The sequence below is a fragment of the Aegilops tauschii genome, chromosome 7 (genome assembly GCF_002575655.3).
Source record: "Aegilops tauschii subsp. strangulata cultivar AL8/78 chromosome 7, Aet v6.0, whole genome shotgun sequence".
In the NCBI taxonomy this organism is placed as follows: Eukaryota; Viridiplantae; Streptophyta; class Magnoliopsida; order Poales; family Poaceae; genus Aegilops; species Aegilops tauschii.
This window is the reverse complement of record NC_053041.3, coordinates 383,984,214-384,008,472: the sequence shown is the minus strand read 5'-3', so window position 1 is coordinate 384,008,472 and position 24,259 is coordinate 383,984,214. Positions and strand designations below refer to the sequence as shown.

At 41.8% G+C, this 24,259-nt stretch overlaps 1 pseudogene; it reads left to right on the top strand.

Annotated features, from left to right (window-relative positions):
• Positions 1-2,142: 2,142 nt before the first annotated feature.
• LOC109746377 (general transcription and DNA repair factor IIH subunit TFB1-3-like) lies at positions 2,143-17,871 on the top strand (annotated as a pseudogene).
• The last annotated feature ends 6,388 nt before the right edge of the window (positions 17,872-24,259 follow it).

The window sequence follows — 24,259 nt, the reverse complement described above, 5'->3', positions numbered from 1 at the left end:
TGATGTATTTTTTATGCTGATTGTTGCCGATTTATTTAAGAAATCGTTGACCTAGTTAAAATCGCGAATCAAATCCAAAATTTAATATGTTAACTGAATGATAGAGATCCTGAAGAAATCATTGACCTACTCAAAATCGGAAACCAAATCCAAAATTGTACACCTCGATTGAATGGAAGGCTTCAAAATTAAGGAACATAGTGTATTAGATAATAAGATAAATACTGCAGTGCGTCAATAACTCAAACATAAATATTTGAATGTAATAATAATTCTAACAAAAATATTACAATGTAAACATAAGTTTTATTTCAAATTTGTATTCAACTTATTCGGACACTTGTTGTAATTTTCCATATAAAACGTCCAAGAATGCTCAACCAGATCATTCTGAAGTTGTATATGAGTTATCGATTGCAAATCCAATGATGTATTTGGAAAAATTGCTTAAACATTGTCAGATTCTACTCTAGAAGCTGGACAGGTTCACATGTATGTCGAAAATTCATGCACTGGCAAACGACCTCGCCGTCACCCTCCACAATCATGTTGTACATAATCACACAATTTATCATTATCTCCCACAATGTTTTTAGATCTCATTGTTTAGCAGGCCCCCAAACAATTGTAAAATGGCTGGAGCATTCCAAATTCCCTCTCAACATTATTTCTAACACCTTGTTGCCTTGCAAAAAAGTGAATGTTTTTGTTACCTATTGAATTGGATATGGTATTGACAAAGGTCACCCATGAAGGATATCTCTACTATCTAAAAAGGATCTAAGAGCATTGATACGTCTCCGTCGTATCTATAATTTTTGATTGTTTCATACAAATATTCTATAACTTTCACATACTTTGGCAACATTTTATATTATTTTTAGGACTAACATACTGATCCAGTGCTCAGCGCCAGTTATTTTTTAGGACTAGCATATTTTTTGTTTCGCAGAATATCCATATCAAACGAAGTCCAAACGCGATAAAAATTTACGAAGATTTATTTGAAATATATGTGATTTTTGGGAAAAAGTATCAACGCGAGACGATGCTCGAGGGGTCCACAAGCTCAAGGGGCGCGTCCAGCTCAAAACTTGATATACATTTACAGATTAAAAGAAGACAAATTTGAATATGAATAGTGACAACTTTCGGGTGAATACTCTCACACTATTTACATCTAATTTTGTCTTTTTTGTTCCTTTTAATGTAAATTGAATTAGGAGCTGATTTTTTTGAGATAGTACATCAAATATTTATGTGTGTCTATAATTTTGTGTGATGTTTGAATATGTTTTCTGCCGGAAACAATTATCCTTATTGATCTTATCTAATATAAGATCTCACACAAGTCTCCCCCTTCTTAGCAGCCGATATGTGATCCTTGTTGTCAGTAGGGCCGAGTCGCTACCCGAGCTTCTTGCATCGGTTAATTCTTTGTATATTATAGGAAACCAACACCCTACATCAAAGGAACATGATTAAGCCTAAGAAGACTCAAACCAAAGAAATTAGTACCTAAACTATTCCAATTTGGGCCATAGTTTCAATGTCATCAGGTACTTGAACCGAAGAAAACAAAGAAGTGGCTAAACTCTAGGATGAGGTGACAATATTATTGTTATATTGTCATTTTATTCATGGAAAACCGATGTGGGGATATGGCAACATAATTTTCACCGCTCATGAAAAAATTATGAAAAATAGATGAAGTGCTGTATTTTTTCATGGTTAGTTACATATCCTGCAGTCTAGTTTAGTTTTTTTTAACACAGTACATACGCAAGCGCTCATAAACACGCATACACTCATCCTTATAAACACACACACCTTACTCCTATGCGCATATTCAAGAGATATCTCTAGCTTTTCTAATTATCCAACCACAGGTTGGTTCGCAGTCTAGTTCAGTTTTTAACCGGAACCGGAAAAATTACTGGTTCTGAAAAATTGGGTTCTGGATCTGTCATTTGTCATTTCAAACACCGATTTGTTTTTTATAAAACCGATCAGTTCGGTTTGGTCTAACCAAACGCGGCCTACTTTTAGCCACGGCCTTGTGCTCTTATTTACGGACTAGTGCCACCGTGTACGTACACGTTGGCTCGGCCTCCTTTTCCCCTCGCCGTCGCTCCCTCGCTCAGACCGACGCGCACCGCCGCTTCCCACCAGCATCTCCTTCTGCCGCCGCCGCCGCCGCCCTGTGCCGGAGGCCCAGCTCTCCGCAGCTTCTCTTGTTCCTCCCCTGCAACGACTCCAGCCTCCGACTGCACGCGCGAAGCCCTCCTCCGAACTTGACATCGACACCGGCGCCGGCGAGGCGTGACGACCAGCCGGGTGTCACTTGCTCGAATTCGTTCAGATCGTAACTAGGTCCTGACAGCGAACCCCTGTCTAGCTAGCTGCCTCGCTCTCTCCCTGCGCCGTTGAGAGCGAGGAGGTGGAGGCGATGGGGACCATGACGATCGGTGCCAAGTACAAGGCCACGCTCAAGGACCGCGGCACCGGCGGCGTCCTCCGCATGGTGGGTCCCATCCTCACTCGCCGTCTCCGCCCCCACCCCCACCCCCACCCCACCCCACCCCATGCGCACCTCCCATCCGAAACCCCCCTTCATTCAGGCAGGTTTTATTGGTTTTGGTTCTGTTTGGTTGGCTTGCGGCGGCGTTGCTTTTACTGCTCGGTCGTCGGGGCGTGGGTTGCTCCTTGCTCGGCAGGGGGTCTATCGGTGTTGAGGCACCCAACTGATTGATCCCGAGTAGGTCTCTGATTGGACGCAAAACGGAGCAAATTGAAGGATGATGGTGCTTAGATCGGAGGAGTGCATGTGCCTGATGTTTGTGTACCGCATCCAACCTTCGGGCTTAGTCGTGAACCTGAGTAAGTACGATCCGCCGTAATTTAGCATTGCGGTTAAAGCAGAAGGGTGCCTCGTTTGCCTTTAGTGGGAGCCAATTTGTGCCTCAAGTAAGAACACCCAGTTTGCTTAATGAAATTGGGGGCTCAACGCATGCTATAAATAATCTGCTTGAGGCAGTTGTTTGGTTCGTGATTGCATTGTTTGTGTATGATGTTCCTAGTATTTTCATATTTGGTGCTGATGCAGCAAAGCGCACTGCTTCTTTGACTTAGTGGGTATTACTTTTGAATAGTCATCTCTGTTTGTTTCAGCTGGTGTGAATCGTTCATTCCTTTCTTACTGCTGCTTGCAAGCGATCATAATGCGCTTCTTTGATCTAAATCATATTATTTCTTTGTTCTTGTAATTACAGAGTGAAGATAAGTTAACATTTACCCCTAATGATCAACGCTCACTAATGAAGCTCAGTGTCGATTTTCGGACCATCAAAGGTACTTATCCTTTGTCCATATGCAGCGCTAGTTTCTATAATCATAGCACTGAGTGTTGTACAAAATTGAAGTACTGTTATTGTTCTGATGTGTTAGTCTAGTTGTCCTGATGTGTTAGGGAACTATTTAATTGTTGATAGATGGGCATTTACTAGATGTGGTTTGCGATTGCTGTGGGTTTGTTTGAAATGATTTAACACAATGGAGAGTATGTACATCCAAGATTACATATTCAGAATACGAACATCCAAGATTATATATTCAGAATACGAACATCCAAAGATCACATATTCATAATATATACATCCAGGATTACATATTCTGCTCATCAGCTGTGCCAGAGTAGGCCATGCATGTTGGTTGATGAGAATTGATTTCATGGTCATTACCAATATGCTTGATGGTAACTTTGTAGCTTCTTCCTACATGTGCTTCAGGCCATAAGTTCAACAAGGTAGATGGTAGCAAACCATCACCGGCATTATTGAATCTTTCAAAAGATTCCGACAAGGTATGATCAATTAATTAAATATAAACATCCTGTTGAGTTTTGGTTGATAGGCATATGCTCTACATTTATTTCTGTGACTGAGAAGATTGTGATTTCCATGTTTTTTTCAGGGGGGAGGCTATATTTTTGAGTTTGAGAATGTTGCTAACCGTGATTTGTGTCGCGACTTTGTAGGTAATGTTCATTAAATGTTTCTAATACATATTATGAACAAATATATCGTTTGAAAATGATTATTCTTGTTAGATTGAGTATACGCATTTTTAATGTTACTTTTGGTCCTTCAGTATTTTGATTTTCAGCTTCACCTCTAGTCTATACAATTATTGGCAACAAAATATATAACTAACTGATGATGTTGTCCTTTCAGCTAGGGTATTAGGCAAACATCAAGGTACTGTGCCTGCTAGACCAAATGTACCTCCTGAGATATCAGCTGTGTCAACTGGTCCAGAACAGCTCAGTTCTGCTGAAATGGAACGGCGGATGAAATTGCTACGAGAAGACAGGTAATATCTGTATTTCAATCATCCTGCATGTTTCTTCTGCTGACAGCAACATGGGGTATTGATAATAATTTAATACTAAACCAAAACAGTGTAAGCTGTCTTGCTCTCTTTAGTAATTATTGCCGAGACCTTATGTGCTTGTGCTTTTCAATTGATTACCTGATTCTAAGATTTTTTCTTGTGATGTATGCATCTGGCTTTCGTAGGTTCACTTATTCAAAGATGATACTAGACCTTCAATTTTAACTGGTCTTTACTGGTCTGTTTCATCAGCATACAAATCTGTGCAACATTACATAATGAAGCTGGTGGCATAGCTGGTAGATTGAAAATGATATGCCTTTTATGTACAACTGTAGAACTTTGAAAGAGCCAAAATAAAGTGCAGATGCCAAAATGTTTTCACCTATCCATTTTTTGTATGGGAATGTCATTCAGATATATTTTCTACCGTACGTGAACTTGCTTGAGTCAAAATGCTACTGTTGGTGTAATGTCATTCGGTTATATTTTATTAATAGATCATGTCAGGAGCATGTTCATGCTGTTAGTTTAACAGATCCGCGTAGCTGTAGGGATGAACATTTAATCTTCGTATATTGTTTTAAGAGAATGATACAGACAGATTTGCAGACTATTCTTCAAGCCTTTCAACCAATCAATGCGACCTCGTAGGGCAGCTTTTGCTAAAACTCGAGCAGTTTCTTGAAAACTTGCTTCAGATTGCAGATTGTAGCCAACCAGAGGAAAGCACAGTTGTGTTGTATTGTTGGCTCGTTTGTCTCGTTGAACCCTTCTCTGTTTGCAGTGAACTGCAGAAGTTACATAAGAAGTTTGTGCTTGGCAATATTCTCCAAGAGTGAATTTTGGGCAACAAGAAAGGTAAAAACTACTGTGCACGGATACGATTTCTGTTTGTTTTGTAGTATATTTTTATTCAGTTGCAACCAATACTTATTAAGTCCTTTTGCAGAATTTACTTGACGATGAAACAAACAAAGCATCAAAACAAAAGCCAGGTTTCAAAAGTGCCATGCTAGCTGATGTTAGGCCATCAGCTGATGGACAGGTATGCTATGGGTCTATACTCATTGCGAGCCTATGTGGTATACTATGATAGTTTGTGTTGTACATGGCTGTATCCTATCAGTTATTGACTTTGCTGAATGTTGATTATCTTAATTTACTCATTTCTGATTTATGTGTGTCCTTTCACAGACAAACAAGGTTACTTTCAGTCTGACTACTGAGATTATCTATCAGGTACATTCTTCCTACCTTGGTAATGAAATTATCATCTAAAGCAGGTCTGTGTGCTAGCATCATTTGTTACTTCTTCAACCATCATAAATGCAGCTATGCATCATCTAAATGCTGGTCTGCCTGGTAGTATCATTTGCAATATTTTTTTTTTTGACAGAAAGACTGTAAGGGAACCCCCTACAGTATAATTGGTGCAACAAACCCAAATTGCAAGTACCATGCCTTGAACCTGGGTGGGTGGGAAGGCATCAGCCCCTTCCCACCACTAGGCTATGCCTTAGTCTGCCATTTGCAATATTTTTAACTGTCATGTGCAGTGTTATGTACCTAAAAAAGGTGTAATGCTATGCTTGATGGAATTTCTGAACAGTTCCGTTGTTTAATGGGTTCCATTGACCAACTATTTATTAGCACCTACTGACACATGGCCCTAGACTCCACGCCATCCTCACTGGGTAGTATTTTACAAACTGTACCTCTTTGTGATGATACTGTTCTATTTTTCTTTTTTTTTAGTACTTGACATACATATAGAATGGTATGATCCCTTGTCAAGCCCATTTTACGGCATGAAAATGTAAATATGCCATTTTTATACTGCATAAAAATGTGAATTGCACTCTGTTTAGCTATACCTGTTCAAAAACCTTGACCAGTGGGCTACTCAAACGCATTCTTGCATCTATTAGTCTGGATCATTGAATATTCTCAGGGTTGGCCTGTCCAGACTATCACGGCTTGCAAGCCTGTCCTGGCCATAGTTACTTGGATTGCAGGTCACTATGCGATCCATGATGTCAGGTCGAGCATCATGTATTCTTTTGATCTGGTTCTCCACCAGGAAGCTGCTGGTCATGACCCCATGCAATAACAATGGGAGAAGGGCAGAGGGGAAGAGAGGCGTGAGCTAGTCCTAGTAGTTGATGTCTCCTCATTTTCTTGCGATCCCCACTGGTTTTTCTCATTGTTGCTGTCACAGCCGCCATCGCTGTCCCCCCTTGTGTTTTGTGTTCTTGCCATCAGATGCAAGAAAACAAGGGTGATGGCAGGGGACTAGGAGGGAGAGGTGGTGCTAGGAACGGAATTAAAAATGGGAAGGGGAAGCGAGATGATGGCCCTTGTGGGCCGTTTATGTTGATTTTGCTGGAGCTGTCGGCTGGGTTGTCCCACAGCCCATTCCCTTCTCATTCTCTTCTTTATTCCCTTCTCCGAATACATTTAGATTCTATCGATGTATTATCTGATTTGTAGGGTCATCGACCTGGATTCATCGGGCCACATTCCTAATGAGTGTCGTGAAGAACATTGCCCCTTTTGACTCACATGGGCAGCCATCTATGAGGCCACACCATCGTGACTACATTTCTCGACCCGGTCGAACAGGCTTATTCTGGTCCTTGAGCTGGGCTACATCTGCTCAGTAATACTAGTTTACCTGTCATACATTATTAACCATGTAAATGCTGAACTATGAGATTGTTTATTGGACGTTGAATAAGTCTTGAAAATCAGTTGTTATGAATATGATATATTATTTGATGTTTTGCAGATTTTTGCAGAAAAGCCAGCCGTGCATCGGGCATTTTTAGATTATGTCCCGAAGAAGGTAAGATAGTGCATACTTGTATATACTATTGTTATGTGCCTTACCATAGGCTTTCGGAAGCTTGAGCTTAAGTTGGAGTTAGTTTATACTATATCTTTGTTGGCACAAAGTGGATTTGGATTCTCATTTTACTCTGTTTTTCCTTCATCTCCCGTTTCTATCCCAAAAAGTTGTCAGAAAAGGATTTTTGGACAAAATACTGTAGAGCTGAGTATCTACTTAGGACAAAAAATACTTTAGCGGCAAAAGCTGAGGCCGCTGATGATGAGGAATTAGCCATGTTTTTGAAAAATGATGATATACTTGCCAAGGAGGCAAAGCTCAAGGTATAATTCTAGCTGTTTATTGTTGTCATCCTGCATATTTTGCAATACATTTTTCCTTCAATCTGTTTTGGTGACTCAATTCTTGTTTGACAGATAAAACGAGTTGATCCAACATTAGACATGGAGGCAGATGCAGGGGATGACTACATCCATCTTCCGGTGTGTTTGTGTTCTTGCTACTATTTTGTTTTATCTACAACTTCACAAAGACGAGTGGTTTATTTGTTTCTCATAATGAGCAACTCTGTCTGCTATTTTGATCACAACTTCATGCAGTGCTTAGTCCTATTTTGAATTTTCGTATCATTATTCTTTCGGGCATCTAGGATCATGGGATTCTCCGTGATGGCAGCAGAGAGACAACTGATATTGATAGCGAGTTGGCTAGGAGAACACTTTCTCAGGATCTGAATCGGCATGCTGCTGTTGTTCTTGAAGGGAGATCAACAGGTGAAGTTTTGGACTCAACTCAAAAGTTTTCATGCTGTCTCTTTTAAATTTTTGTATACTGAAGTTGATTGGTCAAGCATGCTATTACTATCATGAGATAATACTGATATGCTAACAGCCTAACAGTTCTCCTGCGACTACACTTCTTCTACTGGCTTCCTGTTTTTCTGTCTAGACTTTCCTGAAAAAGAATGCACCAACAATAGCACAAATCAACCGTCCTATACTGCTGGTTGGTTGCACATTGTAATGCTGTAGTGTAGTACCTGCTCTGTGCTGGTGTACTTTCCCCTTCACATCAGAGAATGTCAATAAGCATTTGCTTATTGGCCATTAATAACCTGTATTAATGCACCATATAGTTTCTGTCTGTAAGGTGATTGCATTTGTTATTCATCTTTGTGCAGATATTGAATCAACTGATACGAAGACTCTGGCTGAAGCACTTGCATGGTCCAAGAAGGGTAAGTAATTATATCGCTGTGGTGCATCTTTTCTCACCCTAATTAGTTCCTTACTAGGCTGATGAGTTATGAACTGCAGAACCACCTCCTAGCTCTGTTGCTGATGATGCTAGTCATGAGAGGTTGGTAAAGGTGGCCCGCATGACTGAGATAGAGGATCTGCAAGCTCCACGAAGTCTCCCATATGCACCACTTTGTATAAAGGTAATTGTCGGTTCATATGGCTTGATATAATATATCAGCTGCAGTAATATATCACAGGGTTATGGATTGTCATGCCTTGTCTTTATAGGATCCTCGAGAATATTTTGATTCTCAGCAAGCCAATGCTCTGAGACCTTTAGGTAGCAACGATGGAAGAAAGGCCCGCAGCTGCAGCCTGAGCACCGATGATGCATTCCGTCATTTAATGGATCAAATATCTTCTGTGAAAATGAACTGTCCGGTTGTTCAGTCAGATGTTGCTCTAAAGGTAAGCAGTTTTACTTGAGACCTGATACCAATGTTCTATAGTCAACTTTCAGGGATTAGGTCCTGTTTCCTTGAAAGATGCATGTCTGTAGATATATCTGACTTACTCCCTCCATTCCAATGAATAAGACCAATCAAATGTGGGTTATATGTGACAAAAATTATACCGTTGAATCCGTATCCGAAAGAAGTTCTCAATGGTATAATTTGTAAGTCACAAAAATTATATATTGTTTCTTTTTAGCTGTAAGTTACAAAAAAAATATTGTTGGTCTAATTTATGGTCAAAGTTGGATTTTGGAATGTGTGTGCGCCTTATTCAATCTTGTTTCCTCTGTAATCGAGGTGGTGGTTCTTTGTGTCTGTACATATTTTACTTGAAGAGAATTTGCTCTTCCAAAACTAGTGAAGAATATTTGCAAAGAACTATCCAATCAGTTCCCAGCCATTTCTGTGGACAACGATAGGCCCAACATTCTGAAGGGTACAAACACTTCTACTAAGGGATGTGTTAGGTACTTAGGTATGGCTATGAGAAAAATTGATGTTTGTGTAACTGTTTTTCATATGACCAACTTACACCTTACCTGGTCCACGACTTTGCATTGCCAAAAAAGAAACAGTATCCATTTTGCAGATGAACCTAGTTTACCTTTGTTTGTTTCGTTCCAATTCTTAATGTTGGATTGTCATTTCATGATTCATCAACATCCCAATAATCCAAGTTTTCCTTACAAACACAAGTTTTGCATGCTGTATTGCTGTGGCTTCTCTATTCTTAAGCTATTAAATTGCATGAGCAGGAAAACCTAACTACCTACATGGTATGGGCCTAGGTTCTTAATGAATTGAGTGAAGGAATTTCACGTTCATGGAGGCTTAATCTTAAGAATCCCCAAGACAGTCTCCTTGGTCGTCGTCCTCACCGAACACGAGATGAACTTATGGATGTGAGATACTGCACCTATTTACCTTTTACGCAGAAGCTGTATTGTACTTCCAATTTGTTCTAGAATGTTTATTTTCCAGAATTATCAATGTACCTTCATTTATTTATTTATGTATATTTATCCGACCATTCTAAATCTTCTTATCACTGCACTCGAGATCTTATTGTACATCTTGTATTGACAGAGTTTATTGTGACTGTCTATTTTGTTAGCATTGGACGGCTATCCAGGAGTTGCTGTGCCATTTTTGGTCATCATACCCAATGACAACCACAGTCCTTTGTAATAAGGTGTATTGTCACTCTTATCTTATCTGTACTATTTTGTAACCCACAATTAGTATTTTGGTGGAAGCTCGTAAAAGCAGCTCAGTGGCTGGGTGACTTTTGATATGGAAATGGTCACTGAAATATAATTTCCTGCTTCAAGATGAGAACAATACCAGTGCATATTATAAATGTGAATAATAACTAATAACAGTGCAAGTAGAAATGATCAGTTAATAATTTTAGTGGTGGAGTTTGATGTGTTGGAACATGGTTGTCTGTTCCTTGCTATCAGTAATTATGGAATTCAGTATCATACTGTCATGAACTCATGACTGGAAATTGACCACCACCAGGTTCTTCTTATTATACTTTTGGCTATCAAAAAGCTGCATTTAACGACCAATTTGTTTCTAGCTTTTCTCATACTGCATTAGTTCTGTTAATCAAACCAATCACTGTAAAATAGCAGATGTTAATGTTGTGTTATACAGTCTAGTATTGGTATTTGTGTACACAGCGTAATAGTAAGTCAAGGATGCCCACATTGATGGTTATGTTCTTACTGTGGTTTTGTCACTAATTTATGATCTACTCCCTCTGTTCCCTAATACTCCCTCTGTACCGAAATATATGTCGCTGGAGTAGCTGAAGGTACAGAGGGAGTATAAGACTTTTTAGCTATTTCAAAGTATTGACTACATACATACTAAAATGAGTGAACATACATACTAAAATGTTTCTAGATACATACGAATTAAGAAAAAGCTAAAAGGTCTTATATTAGGGAACGGAGGGAGTAGATACCTGGTAGGACTGCTGTATGGTAAGCTATCTTAAGCAATTAAAACATCCAGACCGTTATTGCTTAGATGTTTATGTACTTGTCCGGTTGTTCCACAGGTTCAACGGCTTAAGGATGCAATGACACAGATATATCAGAAGTTACAGGTTAATCTTCCTCAGCACAGTTGATATCTGCAATCTAATTAATAACTGAAATTGCCTTTGATTATATTTGTATGCATCATTATGGAATTATTTTTCTTGTTGCTAAAAGATTGGTGGTGAGGTTTCTTCTGCATTAAATGATGCATCGTGTGTGCAACTTCGTACGTGCAGGATATAAAGGAATCAGCACAGCCTGATGTACGGCATGAAATATCTCAACTCGTAAAGCCCATGACTCAGGTTCCTACTGTTCCTTACTGTTGTGGTTCATTACCTTAACTTTTGAGAATCCCCATGAATTATCTGAGCTTTGAGAATACCTTTGTCATGATTTAGCTAGACACATTTCCATATTTGTAAAGCAGAAGGATATGGGTCACAGCAAATATTTGTATAGAATGCTTTTATTTTCATTTGCTCGTTTTGGTGCTCCTTGGTTACTTCCTTGCTATTGATGCCATAAAACACATGAATACTACTACTCCCTCCGTCTCATAATATAAGATCTTATTACATCGTTAGGGTTTATTTATAACCATTTGCACGTCGCCACCGCAAGGGTAGAGCATAAACAAATAGGCTATCCATAAACACAACAAAGAACCCGAATGATATTCTATCTTGAAACAGCTAGGAGGAAATGAGGAATACGACACGAGATGTCCAAGGCAAAATTTGCAACTAAGCATGTTATTATGTTCCACGTTAAATAAAAATACACAGCAAAATCAAAGCCTCCAGTTCAAGAGCACATCATTGCCGCCAAGAGCTCACAGGTGTGTCAGCCCTCACGCTCTAGCAGTGATTGTTGAATCCTTATGGGTGGTGGTGTTCTCTGCTCAAAACCCATTGGGCTTGCTCCCGGCCTTTGAAGATTTCTGCTGCTGCTCATGGTTGAATGCAGCATCCAGCGCCTGGACCATGAGCAGCAGCAGAAATCTTCAAAGGCCGGGAGCAAGCCCAATGGGTTTTGAGCAGAGAACACCACCACCCATAAGGATTCAACAATCACTGCTAGAGCGTGAGGGCTGACACACCTGTGAGCTCTTGGCGGCAATGATGTGCTCTTAACATGCTTAGTTGCAAATTTTGCCTTGGACATCTCGTGTCGTATTCCTCATTTCCTCCTAGCTGTTTCAAGATAGAATATCATTCGGGTTCTTTGTTGTGTTTATGGATAGCCTATTTGTTTATGCTCTACCCTTGCGGTGGCGACGTGCAAATGGTTATAAATAAACCCTAACAAAAAGGTAGCTATACAATGATAAATCAGCAATTTGCTCTTGTGAAGGAATACTTGCTTTAATAGTCAAGTTACAGAAAGTTTGCATGGTAACACGGTGCAGAAGGTGTGATGTTCACTGTAGAAACTTTGGCATTAGTGACGCTGGTGGGACGTGGTGGTGCCTCCCAGTCCCAAGTCTCGACACGTCGTTGGTAGACCATCGCTAGCTCGTGAGGCTGGGCTGATCGATGAGACTGATGAGAGGGAGGACAGGTTGCCATTTTTGCGTGGGTTGCGTGGGACAAACACGAATACGGTAACTGGCTAGGCCGTCCTTGTGGCTGAAACTGTATCCATGGAAGTGGCATTTGCTGCCACTGGGGTTTGCCAACACCAGCTTTTTCTCAAGGGAAAAGATGGCGCGGTGGTGGTGGGAGTGGGGCCGGTCATTTCAGCAGAGCAAACAGCACGGTACAACAACCGAGGCAAAAAGTTCACTTCGGATTTCATTTTTTAAGAGGAAGAAAACACCAGAGAAATAACGTACAAGAAAATGATTTCAGGAAAATACAGATATACAAAAGAAAAATAGAAGCGAATACAGATATAGAAAAATTGAAAACAGGACCAGTGGGACTCGAACCCACAATCGCCTGATTAGAAGTCAGACGCCTTATCCATTAGGCCATTGGCGCCTTTTGAAATGAATTACACAAATATTTTGAGTAATCACTTCCTTTCCCAGTCTTTCTTTTTTCCGTGGGAGACTTTCCTTCCTACTCCCTCTGTTCCCAAACATAAGTCTTTTTGGATATTAGACTACATTCGGACGTATATAGACATCTTTTAAAGTACAGGTTCATTCATTTTGCTTCGTATATAATCTTTAGTTGAATCTCTTAAAAGACTTATATTTAGAAACGGAGCAAGTAGTTCATAGGCTAGCCGAGAATGCATGATGCGTCTTCTTTAAGATCAGGGCATCTCCAACACCGATCCATAAACCACCTGTAACCGGCCGCGCGGTCTAGATGTGTTGCAATCCAATGTGCATTTGTATCGGTTCGCAGGCCGGTCCGAACGTATTTTTTTTCGCAAATCAGAGACAATTCAGGGGGCTTCATGGGGCGTCCGAACCGTTGCCATGCCCGCGTCTGACTAACCTAGCGCACCAAAAAGTCCCACCCGACTCTCCTGTGCTTTCCGTCTGATGCACACGCCGCATTCATGTCGACCCAGAGCATGCAGCGGCCGACATTGATGCCGAGCGACGTGACAGGACGGGATGGCGGCGCGAACCGACACGACCTCTCGGGAGCCGTTTCAACCGGACGCAGCTTCCCGAGGGACCAACTCCGGCCGTTGTGCCGCATTGAAGCGGCTGGCCAACCCTTCGCATGGCCTGGCCACGGCTATTTAAGTTGTGCGCCGGCGATGCACATACGCAGTTCATCCTCTCCGAGCCCCTCCTGCTCCCCCAGCCCCTTCTCTAACTCTAGCGACGATGTCAATGTCTTGGTTCTCCGCGCCGACAGGAGGAGGCGGTGATAGTTCGTCGTCGGGTGGATCATGGCGCCGCCGCCCTCGCTCTCTGAGCCCCTCGGCATCCAAGGTGGCCGGCTCCTCCGGCAAGGAGGAGATCGCCATCTCAAGAGGACCAGGAGTCGTAGCAGCAGCCCCGCCCCCTCACGGACGCCGTTGGCGGACGAAGAATTCGTCCTTCAGATGGAGATCATGAGTGTTCGATTCGTCAGATGGGCCCCACACCACCATCGTCAGCGCGTTCTGTCAAGGAGGAGTAGCCCTCCCCGCCACGCTACTGTGTCAAGCGGGAGCCGACATTACCACTCTGGTGGGTCAAGGAGGAGCACGTGGCGGCCCTCCGCACCCCGCAAGAGAAGGTGGAGCGGCTCCGCCGCGAGCACATGCAGCGGCCGGACACGGATGACGATAGCGGTGCGGCGTGGCAGGGCGGTTCGCATAGGGTTTTTCTTCAAATTTTTAATTAAACGATCGAAATATCGATCTTTTTTTGTAAATTATGTCCGGACTTGAATGGAATCATACGTGTTTGTTTAAATTTCACCCGGTTTGTTTAAATCATGTTTGAAATGTTTGCAGGTAGCATTGGATGGTCGGCTCCCGCATTTGTGTCTGCGGACTAGTCCCCCTTTTCACAGACGGATGCGATGTCTGGTTTGCGGGTCAGCGTTGGAGATGCCCTTACAGAGGAAGAAGCATGTTGCAAGTCAACAAAATTTCAGGTTGCATATCTTTGCCATTTTAATGACACCACACAAATTAGTTGCTCCCTGTTGGAGGAATAGTGTAACATCCCAAAATTCTAAATTTTGGAATGTTATATTAAATAAATAATTAGGAGTGTTTGTTCGATTTTTGCGTCATTGACTATGTGAAATTGAGTGGAATTTGAAACTTTTTGAAAGTTGAATGAGAGGGAAAAAAGGACTTTCCCAAACTTTCATCTTTGCATTTAGTTCCATGAATTAAATTCATTTCATCACAAAAACCTAGAGTGAAGATGATATGACTTCTTCCATTTAAAGAAATGAAAAAGGGATTTGAATTCCATTTGGAAATATTTCAAATTCAGAAACTTTATGCAACTCAATGAGTTTCATGAGGGAAGATAAAATGACTTCTTCCAATTTTAAGAAAGAGAGTTGTAAGTTTCAAAGAAACCATTTTGAAAGTCACTTTGAAGTTATTTGAAACTCACTTCCATTTTGAAGTTATTTGAATTTCCAAATTTCAAATCCTCTGAAAGTTATTTAAAATGAGAGAAGTAATATGGCACTTCAAAATTCAGAGGGCATTTGAAATATATTTGGCCAAGGGAGAACAGAAAATATTTGAAAATGGTTGGAAATTCAAATCCAAACCCAATTATGAGTTGTTCGGTTTTTATTCAAATTATTTTTCTCCAAAAATAAAATATATGAAATTAGGCTAAAATGATTCCCTTTAATAGAAAAAATGGAGAAATATCAATTTGAAACCATTTTGGTATTTTAAGATAATTTTAATTGATTTTTTAATGCAACAGTAGCACTGTTTACATTATTCGAATTTATGTGGATTTTATTTGTTTGAAAAGTAGTTCATGTTTTAGGAATTTGTTTCTGAAATTTTTGATATATTATATGCCTATGGCATATTTCATTTTTCCTTTTCTTTTATTTCCTTTTCTTCTCTGTCTTATTTCAAAAAGATAAAAGGCCACTGTTTGTTTTTGGCCTCAACCCAATAGACCAGCCAGCCCACTCGCCCGCGCAACCGACGCCGTATCTCAATCGAATCGGCTAACCGATCCGTTTCCCCCTCTTTCGCCGACGTTGGGTCCTGCACCAACCGCTCCCACGATTCACATGCTCACCTTCCTCCTTCCGCGATCTCCTTCCCACCTAACCGGCGGCGGCGCCGCCGCACCCTGCCGATTCCCTGCCACATTGTGGCCGCCCCTGCCGAAAGCCACGTCCCATATAAAGCCCTTGCCTCCCCCTCTCGTTTTCGCCTTGAACGCCCCACCCAAACCCCCTCAGAAAGCACAGAGACTTGACTGTATTGGGTCGGGTCGCTACAAATAGAGAGGGTTTGGCGTAATGCGTTGGATGTATTATTGAGCCTCGAGCGTAAGAATATATTTAGTACATGAATTAGAGGATGACGGTGTCCTGGATACGGGGGTACTAACCTATCCGACCCATAGTCCTCGGATGGGCTGATTGGCCCTCGTTCTCTTCATTGATGGAATCCAGAAGATGTGAGGCTAGGCGTGATCAAGACTCCCTCTGCGGAAGACTTGACGTATACTCCAAGATATCCCCTGCTGCCTCCATGCGATCCTCACGATACCTACCATGTAACCCTAGATGCCCTACCTGGCTTGTATATAAGCCAAGGGGTTTAGCCCGTAGAGGGGACCGAATCACAATTACATTCACCTAGCCCTAGAGGTAGAACACAACTCACGATCTCGAGGTAGATCAAATCTTACTTGATACATCTCCATCAATATAAACAAGAGTGGGATGTAGGGGTTGACCTCCATCAAGAGGGCCCGAACCTGGGTAAACATTGTCTCCCTTGTTCCTGTTACCAATGATCTGAGATCCACAGCTCGGGGCCCCCTAACCCTAGGTCTGCCGGATTTCACACCAATAGAGGGAAAAACGCCTCCTACAGATAAGATGGAAACAATTCCTATCTAATCCCGGACAATCTCTAAATACCAAATATATTCCTAGCATCCTCTCGCACTCGTAGCAGTAGGGTTGCGAACAAGAGGAGTGTCACGAATGGTCAAACTGGAGAGAATAGTAGTCGACGGGCTGGCGATGTGATAGACCATTGTGTCATTCTTGAGGTAGCCGAGAGCATGGGTTGGTGTAGCCATGGTCGAGGTAGCCGTGCAAAGAACGTCGTGGTCGATGTCGAATCTGGGTGGCCGGTGTCAACGAAGTCGTCGTAGAGCCGCAGGCGTAAGGAGGCGTCGAGTTAGTCATGAGCGCAGTGGTGTCGAGGTAGTGGTGCGCCGGGAAGATGACGTTGTTGATGAGGCGTCGCACCGGGTTTGACAAGCCCGGGGACACATCATGGACGAAGCCACACATCAGTGTTGCCAGCACCAGGCATGCGTATACGGACAAAGTCGATGTTGACGATGCGCCGCTCCAGGCTTGCCAGGCCTGGGAACACGCCAGAGAAGAGACCAAGTGGTCGCAAGGGGGTCATAGTAGAGGCGGGAGTTGGTCGATGACGGCGGCGGGCGATGCAAACCGATCTTAGATCGGAAAACCAAAAAGAAACGCTGATCAATGCGACCGGTGAGAGAGAAAAACCCGGATCAAAGGATCGGGAGAAAGACACTACAGGGAAGCCGATCAACTGGATCGGCAGACGAGCCCTAGGTAAGGACGGCGCGGCCCCCGGTGGCACTCATGGAGATCGACCGCCCCGGGGGCGATGCGGCGAGGAAGCGGCGGCTGCTTGTGTTTTGGATCGGGGTTAGTCTGGTACCATGTAGGAGGTATAGAGAAGATTTGGCGTAATGCATTGGATGTATTATTGAGCCTCCAGTGCGAGTATATATTGAGTACATGACTTGAAAGGCAAGACACCTCCTAGAGATAAATTAGAAACAATTTCTATCTAATACCGGAAAATCTCTAAATACCAAATATATTCATAGCACTCCCACTCCCTTTGATTGTACTAAATCAACGACAATTAACATGAATTAGAGGGCATAGTATTTTTTGTTTTGACTAGTGAACCAATCCAATCCATTTGCCGCAGAAAAGAGAGAGGAGACCAAGACATCTGTCAACAGTCTCTAGGTGCAGCCTATGGAAGATGCTCACTTGGGATTGGTTCAATCAATTTGTTTGATAGTCTATGACATACTCCCATCTAGTCTTTTCTCCTTCTTGCCTTTTATTTTTCTTTTGAGACTATTTGGATAATTGTAAGTTTTGCAATAATATATTGAGGTTGTTTGCATCAAAGTTCACGGGTGTCACCCTCTGTACAAAACATAATCACGTGCCGCCACTAAAAGAGTCAAGAGATAAAAGGTAAATTCTAAATTTCATTAGATTCTTTTTGAACGCACATATATTTAAATATGAGCAGCAATGCAACATAGTTTGTACTTTGGTGACTGAAGTTATACCCTCCTCACTTTACAATCCTACCAACAGGTGGTTCTCTTCGAGCTGCTTGTGTATCTCCTTATTTCCACTCTCTAATCTTAGATCATTGATCATTAATACATCGCGAATTTGTACAAACTTTAATGCCATTGTCAAATATGAACACCGGCTACTTTAGATCATGAGAACTTACTCGAGAACTGCAAAGAAAGGATGTTTTGAGTGCTGCTTGGTCCTCAATGACGAAAGAATCTTTGAGCATAACTAGATGTCTCCAGCATGTGAGTTAGAACAATGTAAAGGGATCATGTAATAGGGTACTACATCTGTCCTGGTTTATTGGTCCCCTTAGTATTTAGTGCCAAATTTTGGTCATGGATTTAATTAACAAAATGTTAATGCATGTCACAAAAAATAGTGTCATTGGAAACTATGTTCAAGTAAAAATCCAATGATCTAATTTTTTATTACATGCATTAACATTTTGTCAATTAAATATAGGTCAAATTTTGGCAAAAATACGAAGAAGACCAATAAACCAGGACGGAGGTAGTAGCTGCTACTCCCGCAGGAGTCTTTGGGTTTCCATAAAGAGGAAGGGTGAAATAGATAGTAGTAAAGTTTTCCTCGGTTAAGAACCAAGGTTTATCAAACCAGTAGAGCTTCCCCTCCGACAGAGCACCGAAACATGGCTCCAGATGGGATCGTTTCGAAATAGAGGCTTGCTGCGTGATAACATTCTTTTGGGTTCGCCTATGAAGGTTACGAAATATTGGGGTATTTATAGGCCTGGAATTAGGTCAAACGAAGGCTTAGGGGGTCCCCTTGACCTCTTACAGAGTCCATGTGGCTGCCTTATGGGTCCCCTGACCTCTTCCAAAGCTTCTAGAGTCTCTTATTATACAGAAATTTTTTCAAAAAGTTTTGTCGTGTTTGGACCTTCCTATGTATGGATTTCATGCAAAACCAAAAACAAACAAAAAGAATTTTTTTGGCATTGGGCATTAAATTAATAGGTTAGTGTAGAAAAATAAAATAAAAACTATATAAAAATGATAACATAATAGCATTTAACAATAAAAAATTATAGATACGTTGGAGACATATCACTCACCAGTTATGATGACCGAAAAATGACAGCACACCACTATTGCGTGGAGAGAATGATATAGCCGGTCAGTGTTGCCAGAACAAGACCGTAGCTTCGCCTTGATCCAAGCGCAGGAACTCTTCAAGGCTAAGGCACTGTTGCACGGGAAAACTGCAACCCAAGGTGTGGCACAAGGCATCTGATGAAGGTCAATGGGGTCCTAAAAGGGGCTCCTTGGATGCCCGACATGGAAACATTCTAGATGAAGCTTCCATGATCCACGGGTTGAAGATGGGAAGATTTGTTGAACCAGCTTTCAAGACCCACGACTAAAGACGAAGAGCAGTTTAGATGATCCGAGGAGCGTCCCGGACTTGAGGACTGGTTCAGGGGCTACTGATGGTGTCCCAGACTAGGGGTCACTCACCATGTCGTCTCCCGGCTAGGTGGGCCGGGCCGAGGACCCCCCATGGCGGTTCACCAATAGGCCATCTTCAAGAGGCCCATGGCGTATAGAAGGAATATCCCCGGGGACCTTGCACATTCTCCAAGAGTTAGATGTTGTCTATGATACGTCTCCGTTGTATCTACTTTTCCTAACGCTTTTCCTCTTGTTTTGGACTCTAATTTGCATGATTTGAATGAAACTAACCCAGACTGACGTTGTTTTCAGCAGAACTACCATGGTGTTGTTTTTGTGCAGAAATAAAAGTTCTCGGATTGGAACGAAGCTTTATGAGGAATTTTTATACAATAAAAGAGAATTTCTGGAACCAAGAACCTCTGGAGGGGGGCACCTGGGTGGGCACAACCCACCAGGGCGCGCCCAGGTGGGTTGTCCCCACCTGGTCGCCCCACGGACCTCAACCCTGATACTATAAAATCACATTTTTGGAGAAAAAATCAAGGAGAAATAATTATCGCTTTTCACGAGACAGAGCCGCCACCACCTCCTGTTCTTCATCGGGAGGCCAGATCTGGAGTCCGTTTGGGGCTCCGGAGAGGGAGATATTCAATCTTCGTCATCACCAACCCTTCTCCATCGCCAATTCCATGATGCTCCCCACCGGGAGTGAGTAATTACTTCATAGGCTCGCTGGTCGGTGAGGAGTTGGATGAGATTCATCATGTAATCGAGTTAGTTTTGTTAGGGCTTGATCCCTAGTATCCATTATGTTCTGAGATTGATGTTGCTATGACTTTGCCATGCTTAATGCTTGTCACTTGGGGCCCGGGTGCCATGATTTCAGATCTGAACCATTTATGTTATCACCATTATATCTATGTTCTAGATCCGATCTTGCAAGTTATAGTCACCTATTACGTGTTATGATCCGCAAACCCCGAAGTGACAGAAGTCGAGATACTTTCCGGTGATGACCGTAGTTTGAGGAGTTCATGTATTCACTACGTGTTAATGCTTTGTTCCGGTTCTCTATTAAAAGGAGGCCTTAATATCCCTTAGTTTCCAATAGGACCCCGCTGCCACGGGAGGGTAGGACAAAAGATGTCATGCAAGTTCTTTCCATAAGCACGTATGACTATTTACGGAATACATGCCTACATTATATTTATGAACTGGAGCTAGTGCCGTATCACCCTAGGTTATGACTGTTATGTGATGAATATCATCCAACGAATTCACCGATCCAATGCCTACGAATTTCTCTCAGATTGTTCCTGCTAAGTTACTACTGCTATTGTTACTGTAACACTTGCTACAAAATCATTGCTAGCACTGTTGCTGTTACTATTGCTGTTGCTACTACTATCAAAACTATCATACTACTTTGCTACTGATCACTTTATTGCAGATAATTAATCTCCATGTGTGGTTGAATTGACAACTCAACTGCTAATATTTGCAAATATTCTTTGGCTCCCCTTGTGTCGAATCGATAAATTTGGTTGAATACTCTACCCTCAAAAACTGTTGCGATCCCCTATACTTGTGGGTTATCAAGACCTTTTTCTGGCACCGTTGCCGGGGAGCATAGCTATATTTGTTGAGTCACCTAGGATTATTATCAAATTATCACTATGAACAATCTGAAGGATGCTAAGACTAAGATTTTTTCCTCTAAGGCGAGGGGAGGTAAGGAGCTGCCAGCTAGCTCTGCACTTGATTCACCTTCTGTTATAAGTAGTATTGTAACACCACACTACTACCTCTTGAGCACTGCGTTGGTTTTCCCTTGAAGAGGAAAGGGTGATGCAGCAAAGTAGCGTAAGTATTTCCCTCAGTTTTTGAGAACCAAGGTATCAATCCAGTAGGAGGCCACGCGCGAGTCCCTCGCACCTACACAAACAAATAAATCCTCGCAACCAACACGATAAGGGGTTGTCAATCCCTACACGATCACTTACGAGAGTGAGATCTGATAGATATGATAAGATATTTTGGGTATTTTTATGATAAAGATGCAAAGTAAAGAAAGTGAAATAAAAACGACGCTAGAAATAACTTGTTGTCGGGAGATTAATATGATGGAAAATAGACCCGGGGGCCATAGGTTTCACTAGTAGCTTCTCTCAAGAGCATAAGTATTACGGTGGGTGAACAAATTACTGTTGAGCAATTGACAGAATTGAGCATAGTTATGAGAATATCTAGGTATGATCATGTATATAGGCATCACGTCCGAGACAAGTAGACCGACTCCTGCCTGCATCTACTACTATTACTCCACACATCGACCACTATCCAGCATGCATCTAGAGTATTAAGTTCATAAGAACAGAGTAACGCTTTAAGCAAGATGACATGATGTAGAGGGATAAACTCATGCAATATGATATAAACCCCATCTTGTTATCCTCGATGGCAACAATACAATGCGTGCCTTGCTGCCCCTACTGTCACTGGGAAAGGACACCGCAAGATTGAACCCAAAGCTAAGCACTTATCCCATTGCAAGAAAGATAAATCTAGTAGGCCAAACCAAACTGATAATTCAAAGAGACTTGCAAAGATAACCAATCATACATAAAAGAATTCAGAGAAGATTCAAATATTGTTCATAGATAAACTTGATCATAAACCCACAATTCATCGGTCTCAACAAACACACCGCAAAAGAAGATTACATCGAATAGATCTCCACGAGAGAGGGGGAGAACATTGTATTGAGATCCAAAAAGAGAGAAGAAGCCATCAAGCTAATAACTATGGACCCGAAGGTCTGAGGTAAACTACTCACACATCATCGAAGAGGCTATGGTGTTGATGTAGAAGCCCTCCGTGATCGATGCCCCCTCCGGCGAAGCTCCGGAAAAGGCCCCAAGATGGTATCTCACGGGTACAGAAGGTTGCGGCGGTGGAATTAGGTTTTTGGCTCCGTATCTGGTAGTTTGGGGGTACGTAGGTATATATAGGAGGAAGGAGTACGTCGGTGGAGCAACAGGGGGCCCACGAGGGTGGAGGGCGCGCCCAGGGGGGTAGGCGCGCCCCCCTACCTCGTGCCCTCCTGATTGATGTCTTGACGTAGGGTCCAAGTCCTCTGGATCACGTTCGTTCCGAAAATCACGTTCCCGAAGGTTTCATTCCGTTTGGACTCCGTTGGATATTCTTTTTCTGCGAAACTCTGAAATAGGCAAAAAAACAGCAATTCTGGGCTGGGCCTCCGGTTAATAGGTTAGTCCCAAAAATAATATAAAAGTGTATAATAAAGCCCAATAATGTCCAAAACAGAATATAATATAGCATGGAACAATAAAAAATTATAGATACGTTGGAGACGTATCAAGCATCCCCAAGCTTCATTCCTGCTCGTCCTCGAGTAGGTAAATGATAAAAACAGAATTTTTGATGTGGAATGCTACTTGGCATAATTTCAATGTAATTCTTCTTAATTGTGGTATGAATATTCAGATCCGAAAGATTCAAGACAAAAGTTTAATATTGACATAAAAATAATAATACTTCAAGCATACTAACTAAGCAATTATGTCTTCTCAAAATAACATGGCCAAAGAAAGTTATCCCTACAAAATCATATAGTCTGGCTATGCTCTATCTTCACCACACAAAATATTTAAATCATGCACAACCCCGATGACAAGCCAAGCAATTGTTTCATACTTTTAGTGTTCTCAAACTTTTTCAATCTTCACGCAATACATGAGCGTGAGCCATGGACAAGGCACTATATGTGGAATAGAATGGTGGTTGTGGAGAAGACAAAAAAGGAGAAGACAGTCTCACATCAACTAGGCGTATCAACGGGCTATGGAGATGCCCATCAATAGATATCAATGTGAGTGAGTAGGGATTGCCATGCAACGGATGCGCTAGAGCTATAAGTATATGAAAGCTCAACAAAAGAAACTAAGTGGGTGTGCATCCAACTCGCTTGCTCACGAAGACCTAGGGCATTTTGAGGAAGCTCATCATTGGAATATACAAGCCAAGTTCTATAATGAAAAATTCCCACTAGTATATGAAAGTGATATCATAGGAGACTCTCTATCATGAAGATAATGGTGCTACTTTGAAGCACAAGTGTGGTAAAAGGATAGTAATATTGTCCCTTCTCTCTTTTTCTCTCATTTTTTTATTTGGGCCTTTTCTTTTTTTATGGCCTCTTTTTTTATTTTTTTCGTCCGGAGTCTCATCCCGACTTGTGGGGGAATCATAGTCTTCATCATCCTTTCCTCACTTGGGACAATGTTCTAAAAAATGATGATCATCACACTTTTATTTACTTACAACTCAACAATTACAACTCAATACTTAGAAAAAAATATGACTCTATGTGAATGCCTCCGGCGGTGTACCGGGATATGCAATGAATCAAGAGTGACATGTATGAAAGAATTATGAACGGTGGCTTTGCCACAAATACAATGTCAACTACATGATCATGCGAAGCAATATGACAATGATGGAGCGTGTCATAGTAAACGGAACGGTGGTAAGTTGCATGGCAATATATCTCGGAATGGCTATGGAAATGCCATAATAGGTAGGTATGGTGGCTGTTTTGAGGAAGATATATGGTGGGTGTATGATACCGGCAAAAAGTGCGCGGTATTAGAGAGGCTAGCAATGGTGGAAGGAAGAAAAGTGCGTATAATCCATGGACTCAACATTAGTCATAAAGAACTCATATGCTTATTGCAAAAATCTACAAGTTATCAAAGCAAAGTATT